Consider the following 24,022-nt stretch of genomic DNA (forward strand, 5'->3'; position numbering starts at 1 on the left):
GGAATGCTGGGAAATGTAGTTCTTTCCCTGCTCCAGGGCTGGCTCTGTAGGCAGGGAGCTAACCAAGGAACTACAGCTCCCAGAGCCCCCTGTTGGTTCTCAGCTTCCCTGCGATCCCTGCAAATGGGCTGCTCCAAGCAGGTGCTTGTTTTGCTTGTGCCTAGAGCCACCCCTGCTTGTTCTTGACAAATCCATCTTGGTTCTTACTTATCACCTATTATCCTCTAGCTTTTAATAAACTGGTAGATTAATCATTTTTTCCAGTATCTTTCTGGGTATTGAAGTTAGCCTGTCCCGTCTTTACTTCCCTGAGAACCTTTTTTTTTGAAGTTTATCCTTGTTATGAACCTCATCCACCCTCCATGAGTTCTGGAAGATTATCCGCTAATGGTTCAGAGATTGCTTCAGCTAGTTTCTTAAGTACTCTAGGGTGAATTTCATCCGGCCCTGCAGAGTTGCAGAGATCTAACTTAGTAAATATTCTGTATCTATTATTTCCCTATTCTGGCCAGTGTTCCTTCCCTCTCATTAAAATTAACCAGTGTGAAGTATCTGTTCACAACTAACCTTTTAAATCCTGCATTCAGTAAAACTGAAGAGGTGCTCATACTGAGTGGCTGGTTGCTAACATAATGGTCAAAGATGTCAGTGTCCTGGGGTTGTTAATGTGTCTTGCTGTAAGCAGTCATCTAAGGTGGTGCAGCTGTAATGCCGAAGTCACATTCTGAGCAGTAGCTCTTCTTAACAGAAGAACAGATCTTCATCCAGCTCACAGTGTGGCTCCCTATGGGTGAGTTGGTGATGTCCAAGTCTCAGCTGTGATTGTAGCTCTTGTCTGCAGCTGTCGTCTTGGAGACGCAGACAGAACATCAGTCCCGTTCCAGGTGGTGCTGTAGTAACAGGGTTAACACAGGAAGAAGATAGAAGAGGCGGCTAATGACTATCCGTGCTTGACGGTGTCAGAGAGCGGGATGTGGGTGGTCAGGTTTAGTGGTCAGAGCAGGACCTGCAGCCAAGAACCAGAGCTGTGGGTCAGAGCCAGGGGCCAAATGCCAGCGCCAAGGGTCAGAGCCAGGGGCAGGAGCCAGGAGTCGGAACCCAGGGTCAGAATCGGGGTAGGAGTCGAAGCTGGAGATGAGGAATCGGAGCTGAGGGTCAGAACCAGGTTACCTGGGGAGGGACAAGGCAGGAGCAGGGCTGGACCAAGGCCGGAGCTACCATAGCTGTGGGCAAAAGCTTTGAGCAGCTACTGAACTGCCACTGCTGGGCTTAAGAGCCTCTCTGCTGACCCTTCCCACCAATCAGGCAGCTTGGTACAGGCTACCTGAGCTCGTTAGGTTGCCTGGAGACTGGCTCTGCTCCAGGCCCTGATTCCCGACAGATGGTACTTGTTGATGGTCCCATACGGCAGGTGATTCAAGGGAGGGACTCCTCAGGACTTGGGGCTCTCCAGTCCTCCCATCCTGGTGTCCATGAGCTCAAGGTGAAGAGAGACAAAGAAATACACGCAAGCTCCTCTTCCTAGGATCACTCTCATGTGTGGGTCTTACCAGGTCCCCTTTTCTTGTGGCCCCTCCTAGAGGAACAGCTCTGGTCCAATCAGTGTCACAGATGTGCTTCTTCCAAATAGATCAACCTTCCATTGAGGAAAAACACTGCACACACAAGTGGGTTTTGCCCATATAAAGTCAATTTCTGCTCAGTGACTTCCCCTTTCTCAGGTGTTTCCTGGTGGTTACCCCTGTCCTGTCTGGATTGTGGTGAGCAGTGTGGTGTGGTTCACCTGCCTTATTTCCTCCTCTGTCTGCTTTAGAACAACACATTCCCTGTGGCTAAAGAATTTTTTTCCTCTTCTGTTTGCCATTGCCTAGTGGAGTCTATCATAGAATCATAGAATCCCCCTGGGTAAGAACATAGGGAAGGATGGGAGAGAGATCCCAGAGGCCAAATTTAGGCTCCATGGTAACATTTCATGAAACGCTTCCAGGCCACACATATGGCCAGTTAGACAGGCAGAAATGCAGGGTCTCAATGCATGGATGAGACGATGGCTTAGGGACAAAGGGGTTAGATTTATTTGGAACTGAGGAACCTTTTGGGAAAGGGGGAGTCTATTCAGGCAGGATGGGCTCCACCTAAACCAAAATGGAACCACATTGCTGGCACTTAAAATTAAAGAGGTCATAGAGCAGTTTTTAAACTAAGGGCTGAGGAAAACAGGGCCGCCCAGAGGGGGGGAGCAAAGGGGGCAATTTGCCCCGGGCCCCGGGCTCCGCAGGGGCCCCCAAGAGAACAGCGGAGGCTCCCGCCTCCGCCCCTCTCCTGGAGCCTCAGTGCATCAAGCGCCGAGTCTCCGCCGGGGCCCCTGAGCCCCGCCCTGCTCAGAGCCGCGTGGTGAGGGGGCGGGGCTGGGAGCTCCAGGCTGAGCTCAGCTCCCTCCGCTCGGCGGGGAGCTCCAACCCCGCCCCCTCACCACGCGGCTCTGAGTGGGACAGAGCTCAGGTCCCGCCGGCCACACGCTGCGGCTGTTCCGGCGAGGCGCTGAGACTCCGGGTGAGGAGGGAGCCAGGGGTAAGAGGCTGGGGCCGGGGCGGGGGGGAAGCGGGACCCGCCGCCGAAGCGCAGCCCGGTCTTCGGCGGCGGGGGGCCCCGTCCATTCCCCCCCGCCGCCGAAGACCCCGGGCCCCCGAAATCCTCTGGGTGGCCCTGGAGGAAAAGCCAACATGTGTGGAGGAGCATGTGGTTTGGACAGAGACATCCCTTAGGGGCGGATCTATTAATGGAGATTCTCTATGTCCTAGTAAGGAGGTGGCTAAGGAGAGGATGGAAGATGATAAAATACAGGTAGGCTCTGATGAGAAACAGTCAAATAAAAAAAGAGTCCCATTCAATTACATCATGTAATGGCAGACAGCTAAAAAGTGACAAGTTTTTAAAGCGCTCATATACCAATGCTAGAAGTCTAAACAATAAGATAGGTGAACTAGAGTAGGTCGTATTACATGAGGGTATGGATATAATAGGCATCACAGTAACTTGGTGGAATGAGGATAATCAATGCGACACAGTAATACCAGTGTACAAAATATATCGGAAGCACAGAACAGGAAATGCTGGTGAGGGAGTGGCAATAGAAAGCGTTAAGTCAAATGAAGTAAAAATCTTAAATGAACCAAACTGTCTGATGGAATCTCTATGGATAGTAATTCCATGCTCAAATAATAATATAGCAGTGTCCGCCAGCCTCCCTTGGGCCCGTCCCCTTTGAGCTGCAGAGTTTTTAGAAGGAACCTGCCCCACTTGTGTGACAGGCTCTTAGCAGGGCCAGATTAATCATTTGTGAGCCCTGGCACCTGGACTGTGGCCCCGCCCCCTGCTCCGCCCACACTTTGCAGCAAGGCCCCGCCCCTGCTCAGCCTCTTCCCCTCCAAGGCCCCACCCACCGCTCGCACGGTTGGGAGGGAGCGGAGTCAGCGGCAGGCAGGAGGTGCAGAGGCTTAATCCCTGAGAGAGACTGGACCCCCGAGAAGGGCTGTCACACTGAAGGGGGTTCCCCCCAGGGACTCCACGGGGCCAAGAGAGGGCACAACCTGTGAGTCCGTGACAGCAGGGCCACAGTCCGGGTGCCACGGCCCCTTCTAAGTGTGGGCCCGGCACCAGTGTAAACCAGGCACTGTCTCTTAGATGGTATCAGAGCTGGTAACAACCATCCTGCTGCTGAGACAGGCTGGAGTGGCTGTTGTTACAGTCCGACCTGTTTCATCTCAGCTGGTGGTTGGGATTAGCTGGAGCCGGTAGAGGCGACGTCAACTGGGTCCCCTCTCCGGTCCCATCTGGTCAGGATGTCTCAGGCTCAGGATGACAAAGGTCTCGGGTCCCAGAAGATGTGGGGGAGGGGAGAACCATGATGGTGAAGCTCGTTCTAGTAGCCTAATTTTCTCCCCAAAGTCTCTTTCAGGTCCCCAAAAGGGAGCAATGGGTGGAACAGCCCATCCCCTCATTCCTTTGACCACCAAGTAGGTTTAATCTGCAGCACTGGATTCACTCCTTTCTGGTTCCACACGTTTCTTGTTTGCCAGGCGTGATCTGAACCCAGTCACTGAGTTACAGCAGGAGGCTCTTTCGTTTGGACTAACTCCATCTGTCTCTCGTTTGGGACCTTTTCCCATCAACCCTGGTTACTCTCGGTCATTGTACCATCTCAGGAACACTCACAAACTTTTACAGCTGCATTCACAGTGAGGGTAAATTTGTCAGGCCAGTTATTAAGACCAGGTGCAGCAGGAGATAAGGGTGAGCGTTACGAATGCACCGTCCGAGTTCCCATTTCCAAAGGGCCGTTACACTTTGAAAGTGACTGCAAAAAACCTGCTCCCAGACGACCTCCCTCATCCCTGTGGGTATCAGAGGTGCAGGGACTAACCTAAGCCATTCCTGCTTTTCCCTCCCATACGCCCAGCAGAGCCAGCCAGGGCCTGGTCTGGTTCAAGCCTCAGCGGAATTGTCACCCAAGTTCCTGTTGCAGGATCTTTGGGCTGGATCCCCAGTTGATGTCAAGCGGGATCACACGGATGACAGCTGCTGTGCACCAGCCAAGGTGCTGGCCCATTCCTGGCACTGGAAAGCACTGACCAAAGAAATACATTCACTACTACAGGTGCCGACTCTGTGGGTGCTCTGGGGCTGAAGCATCCATGGGGAAAAAACAGTGGGTGCTAAGTACCCACCAGCCACCCATCCATCAGTTGTTTGGCCACCCTGCTGCTGATCAACTGTTTGGCAGCCAGTGGGAGGTGGTTAGGGGAGGGGGCGGAGCAGGGGTGGGATGAGGCGGGGCAAGGGCGGGGTCTTGGGGGAAGGGGTGGGGCAGGGGTGAGAATAGGCGGGGGGAAAGGCAGGGCCTTGGGGGAAGGGGTGGAGTTGAGGCAAGGCCGAGGTGGGGCACCCACCTGGAAAAATTAAAGTCAGCACCTGTGGCACTACAGTCAAGTCCTGGCTCTTCTCTCCCAGCAGACCCCCTGGGCTCTGCAGTCTGATGGGAATCCACCTCTGGCAAGACAGTGTTGTGTTCCCAGCGCCCCAGGGAGTCTGACTACCCTGCCGGATAACCACCTCTCTTATCTGCAGAGCAGCTCTGCTTTCCGAGCCCTCCTCAAACCTCCCCACCGTTTGCTCCACATCGTCCCTTCTCTGTGCTGCTGCCCCAAGCCCCTCCTGCCCCACCGAGGCAAAATTCACCCCGGGGGTGGGGCAGGGCTAGCCCTTGTCACTGCTGGAGACCTGGAGTCCTGCTCCAGCCCTGCACCAGGAACTCCCACCATTCCTTTCTTCCCGTCAGGCCCAAAAAGCGCCAAAGCCTCATGCCGGCCCTCTGCCCAGGGGTCATTACGCCCCAGAGAGAGGTTGGGCTGAGTGCTCGTACCTGCTCCCTTTGGTCGCTGATCACCACCAGATCAGCATTCTGGGCTAAGCAGGAGTTTCTCGCTGCCTCCCAGGTCTGGTTAGCCTGGGAGAAAAGGTAGCACCTCCCTTGGTCCTGGTCCCAGCCTGACTGGCACCAGGGAACACCTGCCGCAGAGAACACAGCAGAGAACACAGCTGTGAGCCCCTCCCCCGTTACTCGCCAACGAGGGGCCAATCCCCTCTCTCACATGCCGATGAGGGGCTGATCCCTCCGCCCCATGTTCCATGAGGGACCGATCCCTCCCTCACACGCGCCGATCAGGAGCCTATCCACCTCATCTCACGTGCCAACAAGGGGCCGATCCGCCGACCCCATGTACTGATGAAGGGCAGATCCCTCCCCCTCACGTGCCGATGTGGGGGCCGAACCCTGCCACGCCAGGTGCCGACGAGGGGCTCATCCCTCCCACCACATGGCGATGACGGGCCAATCCCCCCACCCAACGTGCCAATGAGGGACTAACCCCCCACCATGTGCTGACAAGGGCCCGATCCCACCCTCCCCACGTGCCGGCCAGCAACCGATCCCTCTCCCCACACGCACTGCTGAGGGGCCAATCCTTCCCCCCGCAGACACAGAGCACAGGCCAAACCACAGCAGGTGTGGGTACTCCACAGGAAACCTAAGCCACAGGTGAAAGCAGAAGCTATAGGCGGAGACATGGGGCACAGGCAGCCCCTCCATCCATCCTTATGGGCTCTGCTTTCACAGGGCGAGTGGCAGGGCCCCATTCCCAGGTTCCAGTCCCCACCCCTGGCACTAATGGGGGATTCTGCAGCCCCACACCCCAGCTAGGGGGGAGCCCCCCACCCCAGCTAGAATGTGACACTGCATTTGGATTCTCCCCACTCTGCTCTCACTTGCTGTGCTCCTCTGGGTTGTGGGGCCAGGGTCTCCCGGCTTGGTGAAAGAAGGGGTGGCCTGTGAAACTGAGCATGGCTTGTGTTAGTCTCAGGGTCATTGATAGGATACACACACACACCCCACGGGGTGCTGCTCACCCCACCTCCCTGCACCCCAGAGGGTGATGCTTCAGCACCCCAACCCTGCCTAATGCCTGATCCCCACCTCCCTGCATCCCTAAACCAGATCAAGACTTTCCAGCATCTTTCTCCCCCACCTCATCTGCAGCCTGAACCACCCCTGATCCCTACATTCCTAAATTGGAAGGAGACACTGCAGCACCCTGACCCCTGTCCCTGCTGGGTGCTCATCCCCCTCCCTATGCCCCATGTGGTGCCATCCCTGTTCTCAGGGCACGGGCTGGGACATTAAGGAAAGGAAAACTAAGAACATTCAAGAGGAGCCCAGAGAGCACCTCCTATTTACCCCTGTCCTCCAGCCCTGATCTTACCAGCCGGGCCCCTCTTGGTTGTGGGGCTGGGGTCCCCGGCCATGTCTGAAAATGGGACCATCTAAGAAACTGAGCAGAGCCCCAGTGTGAGCCTCAGGGACATCACACGCCTCTCCCAAAGGGTGGGTTGGCAGCTTCTCAGTCTGGTCTGTCAACTCTGTAGTTGGGTGGGGAGGAAATCCCAGCGAGGGGCTCCCCCAGCCCATTGGGGCTCTCACCTTCTTGGGGCAGGGATGAGCAGGATTTGGGGAGGGGAGAATCTCAAACCCTAATAATAATAATGCCTCCCCCTTCTCATCAGTAGAGCAAACAAAGCCTTTGTGAAGGGGGTCAGGCTCATGAGCACCATTTTATAAATGGGGAAACTGAGGCACAGGGCATTGATGTGACTTGCCTAAGGTCACACCACTCAAATAGAACCCTGGTCTCCTAGGGCTTAGTCCTATTCTGTCTCTACTAGTCCATGCTGTCTCAGAAGGTGCCTAGCTCTCACCAGACCAGCTCTGGTGGGGGTACGGGGTCCAGGTCATGGTGGCTACTCACGGTAGAGGAGGTGGAGGAGGACCCGGGTCATCAGGAGCAGTTTGATGGCCACAATGATCAGGGTAGGGATCACCAGCTGCCGGTTCGTGAAGGGGGGATCTGGAAAGGGGGGAAAATGGCTCTGATAATCCTGTCCTGGCCATACCCTAGATTTTACCCCACCCCCAAGCACTGAATGGGACACACTTTCGATCAAGCCTGACAATAATTAAAGCGGCAGGGATTGGTGTGTAGCATCTTTAGCTAAAAGAGCTTTTCTCCCCACTGTGTATCAGGCATTTGAGTTATATGTGCACCCACAAAAATGAAAAAGATGAAGCCAAAGGGACAAACTCTGCTCCCAGTTACATCAGTGTAAATCTAGCCTGAAGGCAACAGTATGACTCAGGATTTACACTGGTGTAAATGGGAGCAGACGTTGGGTCAAATAGTTTCCAAACCTTTGGAGGAAAATAATCACGTCACTTGCCAGGCAGTGAAGTTTCCCCAGGTGTGACCCTGTCAGTCCTGCCAGCTCCCCAGTAACCCTTGGGGCTTCCAGGGATGGTAGGGTAGGTGAGACCCCCATTTCTGATCTAGTTTTGAAAAGAGGAAAAAAACAAACTGCTTTTTTAACTTTCTTCCAGCACCACAAAGGAGCAAAAAGGGAAGGAACCCAGCTGCCACCCCCAGGAAACGAGCAACACACGGAGCAGCAGGTTCATAGAATAGAATAGAATCATAGAATCTCAGGGTTGGAAGGGACTTCAGGAGGTCATCTACTCCAACCTACTGCTCAAAGCAGGACCAAACCCAACTAAATCATCCCAGCCAGGGCTTTGTCAAGCCTGATCTTAAAAACCTCTAAGGAAGGAGATTCCACCACCTCCCTAGGTAATCCATTCCAGTGCTTCACCACCCTCCAATTGAAAAAGTTTTTCCTAATATCCAACCTAAACCTCCCCCTCTGCAACTTGAGACCATTACTCCTTGTTCTGTCATCTTCTACCACTGAAACAGTCTAGATCCATCCTCTTTGGAACCCCCTTTCAGGTAGTTGAAAGCAGCTATCAAATCCCCCCTCATTCTTCTCTTCTGCAGGCTAAACAATCTCAGTTCCCTCAGCCTCTCCTCATAAGTCATGTGCTCCAGCCCCCTAATCATTTTTGTTGCCCTCCGCTGGACTCTCTCCAGTTTATCCACATCCTTCTTGTAGTGTGGGGCCCAAAACTGGACACAGTACTCCAAATGAGGCCTCACCAGTGCTGAATAGAGGGGAATGATCACATCCCTCGATCTGCTGGAAATGCCCCTACTTATACAACCCAAAATGCCATTAGCCTTCTTGGCAACAAGGGCACACTGTTGACTCATATTCAGCTTTTCGTCCACCGTAACCCCTAGGTCTTTTTCTGCAGAACTGCTGCCCAGCCATTCGTTCCCTAGTCTGTAGCAGTGCATGGGATTCTTCCGTCCTAAGTGCAGGACTCTGCACTTGTCCTTGTTGAACCTCATCAGATTTCTTTTGGCCCAATCCTCTAATTTGTCTAGGTCCCTCTGTACCCTATCCCTACCCTCCAGCGTATCAACCACTCCTCCCAGTTTAGTGTCATCTGCAAACTTGCTAAGGGTGCAGTCCACACCATCCTCCAGATCGTTAATGAAGATATTGAACAAAACCGGCCCCAGCACTGACCCTTGGGGCACTCCACTTGATACCGGCTGCCAGCTAGACATGGAACCATTGATCACTACCCGTAGAGCCCGACCATCTAGCCAGTTTTCTATCCACCTTACCGTCCATTCATCCAGCCCAGACTTCTTTAACTTGCTGGCAAGAATACTGTGGGAGACTGTATCAAAAGCTTTGCTAAAGTCCAGAAATAGCACATCCACTGCTTTCCCCTCATCCACAGAGCCGGTTATCTCATCATAGAAGGCAATTAGGTTAGTCAGGCATGACTTGCCCTTGGTGAATCCATGCTGACTGTTCCTGATCACTTTCCCCTCCTTTAAGTGGTTCAGGATTGATTCCTTGAGGACCTGTTCCATGATTTTTCCAGGGACTGAGGTGAGACTGACTGGCCTGTAGTTCCCTGGATCTTCCTTCTTCTCTTTTTTAAAGATGGGCACTACATTAGCCTTTTTCCAGTCATCTGGGACCTCCCCCGATCGCCATGATTTTTCAAAGATAATGGCCAATGGCTTTGCAATCTCATCGGCCAACTCCTTTAGCACCCTCGGATGCAGCGCATCCGGCCCCATGGACTTGTGCTCGTCCAGCTTTCCTAAATAGCCCCGAACTACTTCTTTCTCCACAGAGAGCTGGTCATCTCCTCCCCATACAGTCACCTCCTCCCCCAAAATAGGCCCAAGGAGCATGAGCACGGGGTTCAACATGGCCTGCTCCAAGGTGCAACCCCGCCCCCCCACAGGACGTTCCCAACGCGGCCTTCCCCAGGGATCTCCACGCTGCAGGATGTGCCCAATGTAGCCTGCTCCCGAGATCTTTGCCCTACAGGACGTGCCCAACAGGACGTGCCCGACGTGTCCGGCTCCAGGGATCTTTGCCCTACAGGACGTTCCCAACGCGGCCTGCCCCAGGGATCTTTGCCCTACAGGACGTGCCCAACGTGGCCTTCCCCAGGGATCTCCACGCTGCAGGATGTGCCTGACGCGGCCTGCCCCAGGGATCTCCACGCTGCAGGACATACCCAACGTGGCCTGTCCCAGGGATCTTTGCCCTACAGAACTTTCCCGACGCAGCCTGCCCCAGGGATCTCCACGCTGCAGGACATACCCGATGTGACCTGCCCCAGGGATCTCCACGCTGCAGGACATACCCAATGCGGCCTGCCTCAGGGATCTTTCCTCTACAGGACGTTCCCGACGCGGCCTGTCCCAGGGATCTCCACGCTGCAGGACATACCCGACGTGGCCTGCCCCAGGGATCTCCACGCTGCAGGACATACCCAATGCGGCCTACCTCAGGGATTTTTCCTCTACAGGACGTTCCCGACGCGGCCTGCCCCAGGGATCTCCACGCTGCAGGACATACCCGACGTGGCCTGCCCCAGGGATCTTTACCCTACAGGACGTTCCCGACGCGGCCTGCCCCAGGGATCTCCACGCTGCAGGACATACCCGACGTGGCCTGCCCCAGGGATCTCCACGCTGCAGGACATACCCAACGCGGCCTGCCCCAGGGATCTTTCCTCTACAGGACGTTCCCGACGCGGCCTGCCCCAGGGATCTCCACGCTGCAGGAAATACCCGACGTGGCCTGCCCCAGGGATCTTTGCCCTACAGGACGTTCCCGACGCGGCCTGCCCCTAGGGTGAGCAGATGTCCAGATTTTATAGGGTCAGTCCTGATTTTTGGATCTTTTTCTTATATAGGCTCCTATTACCCACCACCCCCTGTCCCGATCTTTCAAATTTGTTGTCTGGTCACCCTACCTTCCCCAGGGATCTTTGCCCTATGGGACGTTCCCAATGCAACTTTCCCCAGGGATCTCCACCCTGCAGGACATGCCTGACGTGTCCTGCCCCAGGGATCTTTGCCCTGCAGGACATTGCCTACGGGGCCTGCCCCAGGGGTCTTCGCCCTGCAGGACGTTCCCATCCTGGCCTGCCCCTGGGATCTCCATGCTGCAGGACGTTCCCGACTCAGCCTGCCTTAGCGTGCCACCTCCTTCCCGTGCAGACAGAGGCTGCCACGGAGACGTGACTGTGTGGCGGTCACTGGGACATGACTTTATGTGGGCTGGACACTGTTCTCATGAGTACCAAGGGATCTGGGCTGCCCTGCACAAAGCTCTTTGAGCTAGACTGCCCCCCTGGTAGGCCCTGATGCCAAGAAATAGGGTCAGGGGCTTGTGCCTCCTCTATCCAGCATAGCCCCTAACATAGGCTATGGAGCCCTTCAGTGCTGCCCTAAGTGGCTCCCTTGTTCCAGGGACCTGATAGGGCTTTTCAGAATGGAAGGGAGGGGGCAGGTCCCCCGTCAGAGCCACTGCAGCCCAGTCCCCCAGCCCAGTGTTCAGAGTCCCCCCTCTAGTGGCTGAGTCATTTAAGAGGATAAAAATCTACTACCACTTCCAACTATTATCCTGTTAGCTGAAATGGGGCTTTTAGTGCTTTAGAATCCCAGGTCCAATCCTCAGTGGTGACCACAGGGGGCCAGGAATGCCAGGACCAAATGCAGGCGGGATGATTTAGGGAAGCTGTCTATGTACAGCTGACATGCAGTGGTCATGCAGCCTCGGTGGAGGAGGAAGAGTGGAGCTAAACAGGACCACAAACAGCTCAGACATCGCCAAGTGTTTATCAGCACTGGGTATAATTAGCCCACGTACCTTATTATAGTCAATATTTTCCATGTTTGCCAGGAACTGTTTAAGACATTGATTTTAAAGGACATCTGCATCGTGCTGAGCTTGTTGGAAGCTGCCTAGGCTCCAAGCCACCCAGCCATGGAGGAACTTATGGCGCTAGAGAGAGACGTCAGGGAGCAGCTCCTTGGCTGGAGCTCTGCTGATTTGCACCCTTGCCTCCAGCTACATCATCTCAAGACTTATTACTGTTTCCATTCCCATTGCACCCAAGTCCAAACACCTCACCTGCCCCAAGAGCTCACAACCTAGCAGGCACCCTAGAGGAGAGAAGGGAAGGTTCATGATCCCCAGATCCTAGCTGAGGCCCAGAGGGATTATGTGATTAACTCAAGGTCACACCAGGAGGCTATGGCAGAGCTGGGAATTGAGCCCTCATTACCACAGTCCCAACAACCTGCCTACAACTCCAGCCTTCCTCCTATCCAGTGTTGCCTCCTGAGCCAGATTTTTGAAAGACCTCAGCTCCCATTTAGATGCCAAGAGAAGTGGGCCAGATGTTCAAAAGAGTAACACCTAGATCCTAAACTCTAGAAATTAGAGATCCCTAGCTCTTGTCTAGCGCTTTTCATCAGTAGATCTCAAAGCGCTTTACAGGTAAGTCAGGATCATTATCCCTATTTTACAGATGGGGAAACTCATAGACTCATAGACTTAAGGTCAGAAGGGACCATTATGATCATCTAGTCTGACCTCCTGCACAACGCAGGCCACAGAATCTCACCCACCCACTTCTGTAACAAACCCCTAACCTATGTCTGAGTTATTGAAGTCCTCAAATCATGGTTTAAAGACTTTGAGGTGCAGAGACTCCTTCAGCAAGTGACTCGTGCCCCACGCTGCAGAGGAAGGCGAAAAACCTCCAGGGCCTCTGCCAATCTGCCCTGGAGGAAAATTCCTTCCCGACCCCAAATATGGCGATCAGATAAACCCTGAGCATGTGGGCAAGACACCCAGGAAAGAATTCTCTGTAGTAACTCAGATCCCACCCCATCTAACATCCCATCACAGACCATTGGGCATATTTACCTGCTAATAATCAAAGACCAATTAATTGCCAAAATTAAGCTATCCCATTATGTCATCCTCTCCACAAATTTATCAAGCCTAATCTTGAAGCCAGATATGTCTTTTGCCCCCACCGCTCCCCTTGGAAGGCTGTTCCAGAACTTCACTCCTCTGATGGTTAGAAACCTTCATCTAATTTCAATTCTAAACTTCCTAGTGTCCAGGTTATATCCATTTGTTCTTGTGTCCACATTGGTACTAAACTTAAATAATTCCTCTCTCTCCCTGAGGCACAGAGCAAGGAAGTTGACTTTCCAAAGGTCACCAAGCAGGCCAGGTGCAGTACTATCCACTGGGTGCCACTACCTGATTATTTCTGTAATCCAATGGATCTGCAAGCTTGCTGCCCCGGGCTGATGATGCAATTATTGTATCAGTTATAAACTATATACGGCTCCCTTGTCACTTTTTCAGCTTTTTCTTAAAGAGACGGTGTTCTTCATTGTCTGTGCCCTGGTCTACACTACAAACGTATGTCGGTATCACTATGTCAATCAGGACACCTGAGTGATGCAGTTACACTGACCTAACTCCTGGCGTAGACAGCGCTGTCAGTGGGAGGGCTTCTCCTGTCAACATAGCAACCGCCTCTCAGGGAGGTGGAGTACCTACACGGATGGGAGAAGCTCTCCTGTGGGTGTAGGTAGTTTCTTCAGTAAGTCCTGCAGCTCTGTAAGCACAGACAAGCCCCATGTTACAATAGTGGAGCTGGTTGGGCAATCATTTCCCCCCTGTGAAAAGTTTAGCCGTTCTGCTGCAATTTTCCTTTGAAAAACAGTTTTGTTTCTGGTGAAAAACTGGGAAAAAAGTGGATTTAAACTAAAATATCTCAGCTTTTGGGGTTTTGTATTTTTGACAAAAACCCAATTTTGGATGTAAATGGAAATTATTTTTTGAAAAACTCCATTTGGTCCAAAACCCATTTTCTATCAAAAAATATTTATGGAAAAATTTTGACAGTTCTAGTCAATATTGCTGCATGTTGCCATGTTGGATACACTAACAGAGGAATGAGACTGGGCTTGTTGTTCAAGACAGGAGACCTGGATTCTATACTCATGTTTGCCATCAATTTTATGCGCAACCGTGGACCTCTCTTGTGCCTCAGTTTCCCCATCTATAAAGTGGTGACGACATTCTTTCTCTACCCGCCCAGGGGAGGAATCATTTATATTTGCCAGGTGCTTTGGGATCCTCAGCTGGGAGTGATACAGAACCAGAATCCCAGAGTGAATTCCCACCTCCTTGCAACTTTATGGTTGTATAAAATCTCCCCCAGATGCAGATTTTGGGGCTTGAGCTATTTCTAATTAATGCTGTACTAAATATCAGCCCACCTGCAGCTGCTGTGCAAGAGACATGGCCAGGGTCAGGGTCGGCTCCAGGGTTTTTGCTGCCCCAAGCAGCAGAAAGAAGAAGAAGAAAAAAGCCGCGATCGCAATCTGCAGCTCTACCGCCGCCGCTTCAGTATTCAGCATCAATTCGGCGGCAGGTCCTTCGCTCCGAGAGGGGGTGAGGGACCCGCCACCGAATTGCCGTGGGAGACCCGGACGTGCCGCCCCTCACCGTTGGCCGCCCCAAGCAGCTGTTTGCTGGGCTGGTGCCTGGAGCCAGCCCTGGCCAGGGTGTAGTAAGTACCTACAGACAGATAGCACCAGGCCGAACAGCAGTGCCGCTGATGGATGAAACCATGCAGCAGCCAGTTGCAAACGGCTTGCTGCACCCGGCAGTGGCAGGCTGGCCCCGCGTGTTGGCTCTGTCTCTGGAGTGCTGCCGTATTGTATTGCTCAGTCTCCTGTTGCACAGTGGATGTTTAGAGATTATCTTTGTCCCCTCTCTCTGTTTAGATCCGGAGGCGCCGGCCAACTCCAGCTACCCTGGTTCTGAGCAGCGACCAGTCGTCCCCAGGTGAGAGCTGTAGCCAGCGGATGATTTGCAGGAATCGGTCTCTCTTCCGGAGACCCTGGGAAATTGGTTTCCTTTCTCAGGCCCGGCCCTGGGTCTGGGTGGAACTTGCAGAGCCCAGGCCCGTATGCCAGGGGCCTCTCCAGGCACACCAACCCCACTCCCTCCCCTACCGGCTCCAAAACCTGCTCCCCATTAACGAGGGCCCCAGCCCCTGGCCAGCCAATGGGCCTGGGCAAGGGATCATGGTTGTAAGGTCCCCACATCCGGAAGAGCAGTCCTGGTTTCTGGCCACGTGCCAGTGGTGAATTTGTAGGCACCACTGCTCTAGTACTGCCCCACAGCGCATACCCCAGACCCGGGGCGGGGGGGGTGGGTGGGACGACTTGCTCCTCATCAGAGGGGGATTTCGCCCTCACCTTCCCTTCCGGCTGCTTCCCCACCCCCACCAGCACCACCTTGCTCCAATCCAGGCTGCACCTCCTGTTCTGCTCTCAGGGCAGGAGCAGTCATAGAGTCCCTGGGGGCTCAGCCCCCTGCCTCATCCTGTCCATCTTCCCTCTCCTTTGGAAACAGCTGCCTCTGGCATCCGAGAGCCCTGGCCTGCACTGTCCCATCCCAGGAGCCCTTTGGCAGCATCTCCCCGCGCCAGGCAGCAGCTGCCTGGCTGAACTACATGTCCCTGGGATCTGTCTGTCTTTCTGTCTCTCTCTCTAGGGAGATGTCAAGGCAGCCGCCTGCCCTCTGCTTGCAAGGGCTGCATCTGACCTGCAACGTGACGTGTAGACTCTGACAGCAGCCATGGGGCTCCCAACCTCTGGGCTGGGGGACAGGGATGTGGCTGTCTACTGTGCTTCACTCCCCCTCCTTGAATCTCTCCTGCTTCCCTCCTCTCCTTCTGCCTCTCCCTCTCCCTCCTTCCCTCTCCAGCTCCCTCCCTCACTCTTCCGGTCTGTCTTTCACTGTGCCTCCCTCCCAGCCGCACGCCCGGCCCTTGCAGGCTGTGCCCAGGGCCTGTCAGGCAGGGGGTGGTGTTTCCTCTGGGCATGGGGTGACTGTGTGCACCAGACATGGGGGAGTGAGTTAGCCAAGGTTGGCATGAGCCATGCGAGTGGGTAAGAAAGCAGCAGGACTCAGACTGCACTGCAGAGGCCACCGATGGCGATTTGCAATGTGGACCCCACAGTCTGGCCCTGAATCCCGTATTGAGGCTCTGAAATACATGGCCTGATTGTTCTTGCTTCTGATTTCCCAGTTCTTGTTGATTCGAGGGGGAGGGAGGTGATCAGCACCTTTGATATCAGGCCCCTGATTTGGAAGGGGCTTGTGTTAAGGCATTTTGCAACCTGCATGTGTTCAGATGGTCACGGTGGCTGTATCGACAACCCCAAAAGTTCACAGCTCATGAGCCTGTCTGAAAAATCGTGGATTTGATTTTATTTTGTTTTGATCCAGGGACTTCCCCCGCCGTGGTTTACAGTGTAGTCAACTCTACCACAGTCATCACGAGTGCCCCTCGTGCTGGAGCTCTTGTTAGAGGTCCCAACTGAGAACAGGGCCCGGTCACGCAGGGCACTGCACAGACAGTCCCTGCCCCCAGCAGTTCACCGTCTCACATGCAGCAGGGTGGTACATGTAGAGTATAAGATGGAATAGAGATTCGCCAAACTCATGTCATGGCAGGGCCACCTAATTTGAGGGGAACAAGTTTCAGACAGTACTTGAGTCCCAAAACAGGAGTGCCGGAGCCCCCAGCCCCAGCTCCCCACTCCGGAGGAGTAATGGCAGCTCAATAACCAGTACCGTCCTGGGGCAGAGAGCTGGTCAGTAGTACTGGAACGCTGCTCTGGAGTGTGTTGGCAGGACTGAATTGCTAGGTCTAAGCCCAGCTACACTGGGATTCAAACCCATGACCAAAAGGCTCATTAGCAACACTCCAAGCTGCTTTCTGGAAAGATACATTTATTAAATGCCTGGTGCCCATGGAGTAACCCTGCCCCTGAACTGGTGCTAGCTAGAGAGAGTTGGACAAGGAGCAAAGTCTCAGCTGTTTGCAACAGCTCCCCCAAAGAAACTATATTGCAAAGCTAACAACAATAGAGCATTTCTTCGAAGGCTGGATGCTGCTCACTCGCTGGGAAAAGAATGTGTAAGACTGTGTGTAATAGCAGCACCTGGTGACTCCCACTAACAACACAGAACGAGAGCTGGGTGAACTTTTTCAGACAATAGTTCAGGGGTGGCCAAACATACTGGCCTTCCGAGCCACACAGGGCCGCCCAGAGGATTCTGGGGGTCTGGGGGCCTCGGCAGTGGGGGGCCCCCGCTTCGGCGGTAATTCGGCAGTGAGGGGTCCTTCCGCTCCGGGACCCGCTGCCGAAGTGCCCCGAAGACCCGAGGCGGGGACCCCCCGCCGCCAAATTACCGTCGAAGACCCAGCACTTCGGCAGGGGTCCTGCTTCAGCGGTAATTCGGCTGCGGGGGGTCCTTCCGCCCTGGGGCAGAAGGCCCCCCCCACCGCTGAAGACCCGGAGCAGAAGAAGCTCGGGGGGCCCGGGCCCCGTGAGAGTTTTCTGGGGCCCCCAGAGCAAGTGAAGAACCCTGCTCCAGGGGCCCCGAAAAACTCTCATGGGGGCCCCTGTGACTCGCAGGGCCTGGGGCAAATTGCCCCACTTGCCCCCCACCCCACCCCGGGCGGCCCTGGAGCCACATACTACAATCTTCAGAAGTTCGCGAGCCGGGGCACACCTCTGAGAGCCAGAGGTTGGGGCTTCAGCCCCGCTCCTGCTGAAGCCCCTAGCCCTGGCAGGTGCACCTTGCAGGGTTGAAGCCCCAAGACCCCCCTCCCGCTGCACAGAAGCCCCGAGACCCCCACTCCCTGCTGGGCGGAGCCCCCTACCACACCACACTGCTGCAAGGCAGAGGTCCCCAGCTCCCCCCTCTCCCAGGCTAGTAGGTGGAGAATGGGAGATGTGAGGGGGGGACTCTGCGAGCCGCACTTGAGCCAGCCACAGTTTGGCCACCCCTGCAATAGTTTATTCAACAAAAAAATCAGTTTTAGGTTGACTGACGCTTTTCATGAATTCAGGTTGAATTCGGCAAATCATTTCTGCTGTTAAAAAAAAGTTTTTTTTTAAATTGAAACTTTTTACACTTTCAGAACGAAACATTTTGACTTTTCCTTTCAAAACGATGTTCTATTTCAGAATGTAGCTAGAGTAACTTAAAAACCAAAATGAAAGAAGAAAAATCACCTGAAAACAAAACAGAAAACCTGAAAATTTTCTGTTTGGGATCAGCGCAAACAGGGCCGGCTCTAGACCCCAGCGCGCCAAGCGTGCCTGCGGAGGGTCCGGTCGTCCGGCGGCTCCGGTGGACCTGCCGCAGGCATGCCTGCGGATGCTCCACTGGAGCCACGGGACCAGCGGACCCTCCGCAGGCACGTCTGCAGGAGGTCCACCAGAGCCGCGGGACTGGCGACCGCCAGAGCATCCCCCGCGGCGTGCCGCCCTGCTTGGGGCGGCGCAATTGCTAGAGCCGCCCCTGAGCGCAAACCAAACAGAAATTTGGATTTTTTTGGTTCAGCCAGTGAATGAAAAAATCAGTATTTCATCCAGTTCTATATAGATCACATTGTTACAGTGTTTTCTGGATGCCTGCCAGAAATTTTCAGGCTGGTCAATTCCATCAAATTATTTTTGATGGAAAATTGGGTTTTTGACTAAATAATAGCAGACCAAAGAGTCTGCTTTCTGAGGAAAAACACATTTTTTGTTAAATAACCAAACACCTGAAAACAGAAATATTTCAATTCAGAGAGCCTGCTGCAGGCCTCATGGGAGTTCTCATCTCCCCATTCTCCTCTATGAGCTGGCCTGGACTACGTCTCCCAAGATACACAAGGACTTCATGATGCAGCTGCCTCCCCTCACCAGCTGGGAGATGCTGTCAGACCAGAGGTTGGCCTGTAGAGGGGAATGGGAGTTTGGAGCACTCAGACTACAGATCCCATGAGGCATTTCCAAACTGAAATACTTCGTTTCCCACCAAAAAGTTGAAATTTTCTTCAAAAAACAAAACAATCCCATTTTCCAATCGTCTCTCCTAGATTTTCCTTTTCAGAACTTGGTGCTGCCGTTCCTAGCGCTCACCCCTCCTCACCTCCCTGGGCCTGTCCCTGCTGGATAGCTTCCTCCCTTCTGATATGTGCAGACCATTAGTGGGTCTCCCTTCGTGTTAGTTGGTTCAGGTTTTCTGTTGTAGGCCAAGCTAGTACGACGCCCTTTGGCTTGCTTTTTGTGCCCAGTTCTGGGGAAGGAATATCTGCGTGCTAATTCCTATGGCAAAACTAGGGTGACCAGATCTCCCAATTTTATAGGGACAGTCCCGATTTTTGGGTCTTTTTCTTATATAGACTTCCACCCCCATCCCAATTTTTCACACTTGCTGTCTGGTCACCCTAGGCAGAACAGCCAGGGTCACTCTCACACTCATGTGTTCCATTAAAATGGCAGCTGTTGCTTGGGTTTGGGTTGCAATCCCCCCTGATGCAATGCTATGCTCTGCTCCATGCCTTCAGGGGCCAGGAAAGGCCTGGCCTGTTTCTGGGAGCAGCACTGCTGGCAGATTTAGCTGCTGTTCCAGCTAAGGCCCCAGCTCCCTCCACTCCACTGACAAATGAGCTGTGACACGCTACTGAGACCCACAGAGAGCCGCAGTCTTTTAAAAACAATCCTGGGCGATCAAATATGAATGAGCTCGCAATGCCGCAGCCGCTCACTCCCTCACTGTCTGAGGGGCTGAGCAGACCCTCCTTCAGATGGAGGGAAAGCAGCTGGGGACCAGCAGCAAGCAGATATTCAAATGTCAAGTCCCTCACTCCAGCTGGAGCCATTTATTTGGATCCAGGTTTTAAACATCCCAAAGCCCCATGGCATTTGGATCTGGGGGTTTGGTTCGGCCCGTTATAAATGCCAGAGCATGCGAGGTTCCTAGAGCTGCACTGATTAAGTCTCTGCAAACAAAAACTAATTGAATGCATGGAGCTGAGAGGAGCTGGCAGGTGGACCAAGCTTATTTATGCTGTAATTGGTCTGTCTTTCCTGCTAACCCCTTTTCAGCCATGATACCCTCTGATGCACACAATGGAGGTATTCTCCCTGCAGCCAGATCGCAGGGAGAAGGCTCCACACTCTGTCTCTTACCATGAAAGGAGCTGGCAGACACGCTCTGTCAGCCAGGGTGAAATCTCCCTCTCAGAGAGATGGAAAGTGACAGCAGGAATGAAATGTTAATGATGGGAGGTTTAGCATAGCCAGAACCACACCAGGCCCTGGTTGCCCTCCATGATCCAACTCATGGGTTCTGCAGGGCTCAGGCCTCCTTGCAGCCTGCCACACAACTGTACAGAGAGGGAACGGCATCCACAGGACTCTTGCATTGGGCTGTGTGAGCCGCCATTGTGCCAGTGTCTTTTTGTGACCATTGCCTCCTTGTTCTCCAGAATCTCAGTTTTCATTAAAAATATAGTAAGGGCCAGATCCTCAACTGATGCAACCCAAGCACAGCACCAGTGCAGTCAGTTATCAGTGAGTGTAACAAATGCAGAGAAATTCACTTGAGTGTGCACAGACTGGGGCAGTGGCTGTAGGAGGAGTGAACCACCCCCATTCATCTCAATGTGTGTTGACTCTGAAGCCTACTAATTATATGTAAAATGAGCAGGACCATCCTGTTACAAAGCTCTGTGCAATGGGTCTTCTTTTGGCATGTCAAGGGGGTAGTGCTTGGTGGCTGTTTGTGGGTGGAGCCTGGGACCATCTTAGGTGACAGCTTCTTATTGTATTGATCACTCAAGCACCCTTGTCTGTTGGTTGTGTCTCATCCTATACTAATGTGACCTGCATATAGCATCCAAGATCAGGGCCTCTAGGCATGACCACATCTAAATAACAAATAATAACAATACATTCATTAGAAATTATTTTTTCCATTTCACCTGCGCTGCACGATAGGATCATGGAGGCTCGTTTTGATGGAGAGTAGGCTCGTCAGTTTTATTCAGGTTAGCTGCTGCTGGGGGAATTGTGTTCTCCACAGTGGCTGGCTAAGCCCTGTCTTTACGAGAGAACTACATCGATTGTACTTTATCTCACTGTCATTATCTTGACCTTATTAGCACAAGCCAGTGCCTCCACACTCAGCAGGCACACGTGTGGCACTTGTCATGCTCCCGGAGAGACACAGGTTGGTCACAGAGCTTCCTGCTGAGCAAGATACGCACCAGATGTGAGCACTGTAGGATCCTTTAATACTTTGCCAGGTATGACAGAGGTTAATTTAACTAAGGTATGTTTCACACAATGCCACCTAGTGGCTGAACTATATAATACAGTTTAGCATTCTATTACCTCTCCCCCTTTAAGTTCTACATTCCTGCCATTTACAAAGTTTACACTATCACGCTATCTTTGAAGCTCAGCATGTATCAGTCTGTTAAGTGCCTCTGAATCATAGTGATTTTCTAATTACACAACCCAAACACATAACAGCTTGCTCATCTGGCTGTCGATTAATTGCAATGACTGGCTATGTTCAGTTTGGAATCCTTGTGTCTACTTCTTTTGCATCCGCCATCTGTAGAGTTTGCTCTGTTGATCTTGCTGAGGAACAAACTGTAGATGACAATAGTTTCTGTTGAACTAGCCACTGTTGGTCTCAATCACATATGATCTGGGTGATGAATTCTTTTCCTCTGCATCCAATTTGACACAAACACAGTCACCGGGTTCTAGACCCAGCTGTTCTCGGAGTGACATCTGTTGTAAAAGTGTTTTTTGGTATTTTTTTCCTTTTTGTCCGATTTGGCTACTGTCTTCATGTCAGGCCACTTTCGAGATAGTTTCTGTTCCAAAGTTGGAACAATAGTTCTGAGCTGTCTTCCCATCAGGATTTGTGAGGGACTATATCCAGTAGCCACTATTGGTGTTGATCTGTAACTTAGAAGAGCAAGGAATGGATCTTCCTGCTATAGGATTTTGTTGGCTGTCTATACAGTTTATTCCAGCCTCTCTATTCAATTGTGGCTAATGTGGGTTAAGTCTGTCTTCAGCTGTAGCTTCTGTGAAAGATTTTTATGTGTTTCTTATAAAACATTCAGCATTTCTCAGATGAAAACATGCTCTTTCATAAACCACATTTCTCCAAGGTATAAAATATGCATCAGACATAGCCAGAACCCTTTCATAGTCATCTTTATGACTGTCTTCAGTAAAGTCAAAGGATTTGCCTGCTGCCCAATAGCATAAACAAAGAAAGTACCTGAATATCATCAGTTTCACTGTGGAACTTGGTAGCAATACAAAAACTTGCAAAATATTGTGTTCAGTCTGTCCGTTCTGAAGGTTTGTCAAAGCTGAAGTTCTCTGGGGCATTGAAGAGTGGCACTTTGATGAGATCCTGCAACCTTTGATGCTTGGTCCTTCTGTTTCCAACTTTTGTTGCTGTTTCCCATCTGTTTCTGTTCTTAGTTTATTTCTGATGCCATGTCATGCTCCTGTACCAGACGCGGTCTGGTCACAGAGCTTCCTTCTGAGCAAGATACGCACCAGATGTGTGCACTATTAGTCTAGTCATTGCTCCGCGATGTATGGCTGAGGGTAGGTTAAATAAGTTAGGTTACACACAGCACCGCCTAGTGGCTGAACAGTATAATAGAGTTTTGGATTCCATTACAGTAATGGACTTGCTATTACATCCCATGCTGCACTCAGTCATGTTAATCCCAGAATCCCTGGCACTGCTCCAAACAACAATTAATTGTGGATGATTTCACATGGCCTTCTGGGCAGGTGCCCAGGTAATATGTGACCAGACAACTAGCGAAGTTACCATGGACAATAAAGGGGAAGGGGTGCAAATGGGGCTAAGGAAAGAACACATCAGAGGTCTTCTGACCAGTTTGAATGAATTCAAATCAGTGGGGCCAGATGCTATTCAGCCCAGGTTACTGAAGGAATTAGCTGAAGCCACTGTCAATAATATTTACAAACTCATGGATGACAGGAGAGGGCCCGGATGACTGGAGAAGGGCTAACCTAGTGCTCATCTTTAAAATGGGGGGGAAGGAGGAGCCGGGGAACTACAGACCAGTCAGTCTGACTTGTTACCTGGGAAGCTACTACAGCAATGTATAAATAGGGCCCTACCAATTTACAGCCATGAAAAATACATCACAGACTGTGAAATCTGGTCTCCCCTGGTGAAATCTGGTCTTTTATGTGTTTTTACCCTATACTATACAGATTTTACAGGGGAGACCAGCATTTTTCAAATTGGGGGTCCTGACCCAAATGGGAGTTGCAGGGGGGTTGCAAGGTTATTTTAGGGGCATTGTGGTATTGCCACCCTTATTTATGCACTGCCTTCTGAGCTGGGTACTGGAGAGCGGCAGCTGTTGGCTGGGTGCCCAGCTCTGGAGACAGTGCCCCACCAGCAGCAGTGCAGAATTAAGGGTGGCAATACCATACCATGCCATCCTTACTTCTACACTGCTTCTGAAGGTGGCTCTGCCTTCAGAGCTGGGCTCCCGACCAGCAGCCGCCTCTCTCCAGCCGCCAACATAATGTTCTTTCTTTCTTTCTTTCTTTCTCTCTCCCAGCGCTTCAGAGCAGCATGAGGGGAGGAATGAGGGACCACTGAGGTCTGGGAAGGGGAGAGGACCAAGGGCTCTATTCATAGGTGGCAGGTGAACCCCCCCGCACCCTTCTGGGAGGCTAGCCTGCCATCTCTTCCAGCTGAGGCCCCACCCACTGAGCTCCCCTCTCACACACACACCCTGTGGCCAGAGCCCCTCCCCCTCTCCCGGCCTGCCTGCTCCAGTCGCTCTGGCCAGCCTGACCCCAGGGCTGGCCCAAGCCGCCCCAGCCTGTGCCAGCCCCCAGCTGCCAGGCAAACCCCTAGCTCCAGGCTGGGGCTGGAGCTGAGCCTCTGCCAGCTTCGGAGCAGGGTGAGGGGGGAGCGTGGGCGGGGCCACAGTCTAGATTAGGGGAAATTTAGCCTCCCCTGGCCTATGATACCCGCCGACCTGCTGACCCTGGATCCATTGAGGACCCTCCTGAGAGCCACAAGCTCCTCCTGCAGCCTCTCAGTGAAATTCTGGTTACCATGGCGACAACCTCTTTTGTTTCCCAGGCAACCGAGATGCTATGGGTCGGATACCCATTGCTGAGTGGGAAAGTGTTTTAAAACTGGGGGATTTTTTTAGTCTGTTGGATCAGAAATTGTCATGGCGACAGCATCCCAGCTTGGTCCTGGC

The 24,022-nt window shown here is 52.7% G+C and overlaps 1 protein-coding gene and 1 long non-coding RNA gene across 4 annotated transcripts in view; one reads left to right on the forward strand and one right to left on the reverse strand.

Moving 5' to 3' along the window:
* LOC123353370 (ras-related protein Rab-3C-like) overlaps positions 1-24,022 on the forward strand; it is a 1,186,649-nt gene that overhangs the window by 685,361 nt on the left and 477,266 nt on the right. The gene's annotated exons all lie outside the window — the stretch shown is intronic.
* LOC123353380 lies at positions 20,856-23,871 on the reverse strand. Its single transcript, XR_006574483.1, has 3 exons — positions 23,792-23,871; positions 22,027-22,358; positions 20,856-21,750 (listed from the first exon to the last, which is right to left on the reverse strand). It is a non-coding gene; the product is annotated as an uncharacterized LOC123353380 (long non-coding RNA).

This window comes from Mauremys mutica, chromosome 20, assembly GCF_020497125.1.
Source record: "Mauremys mutica isolate MM-2020 ecotype Southern chromosome 20, ASM2049712v1, whole genome shotgun sequence".
NCBI lineage: Eukaryota > Metazoa > Chordata > Testudines > Geoemydidae > Mauremys > Mauremys mutica.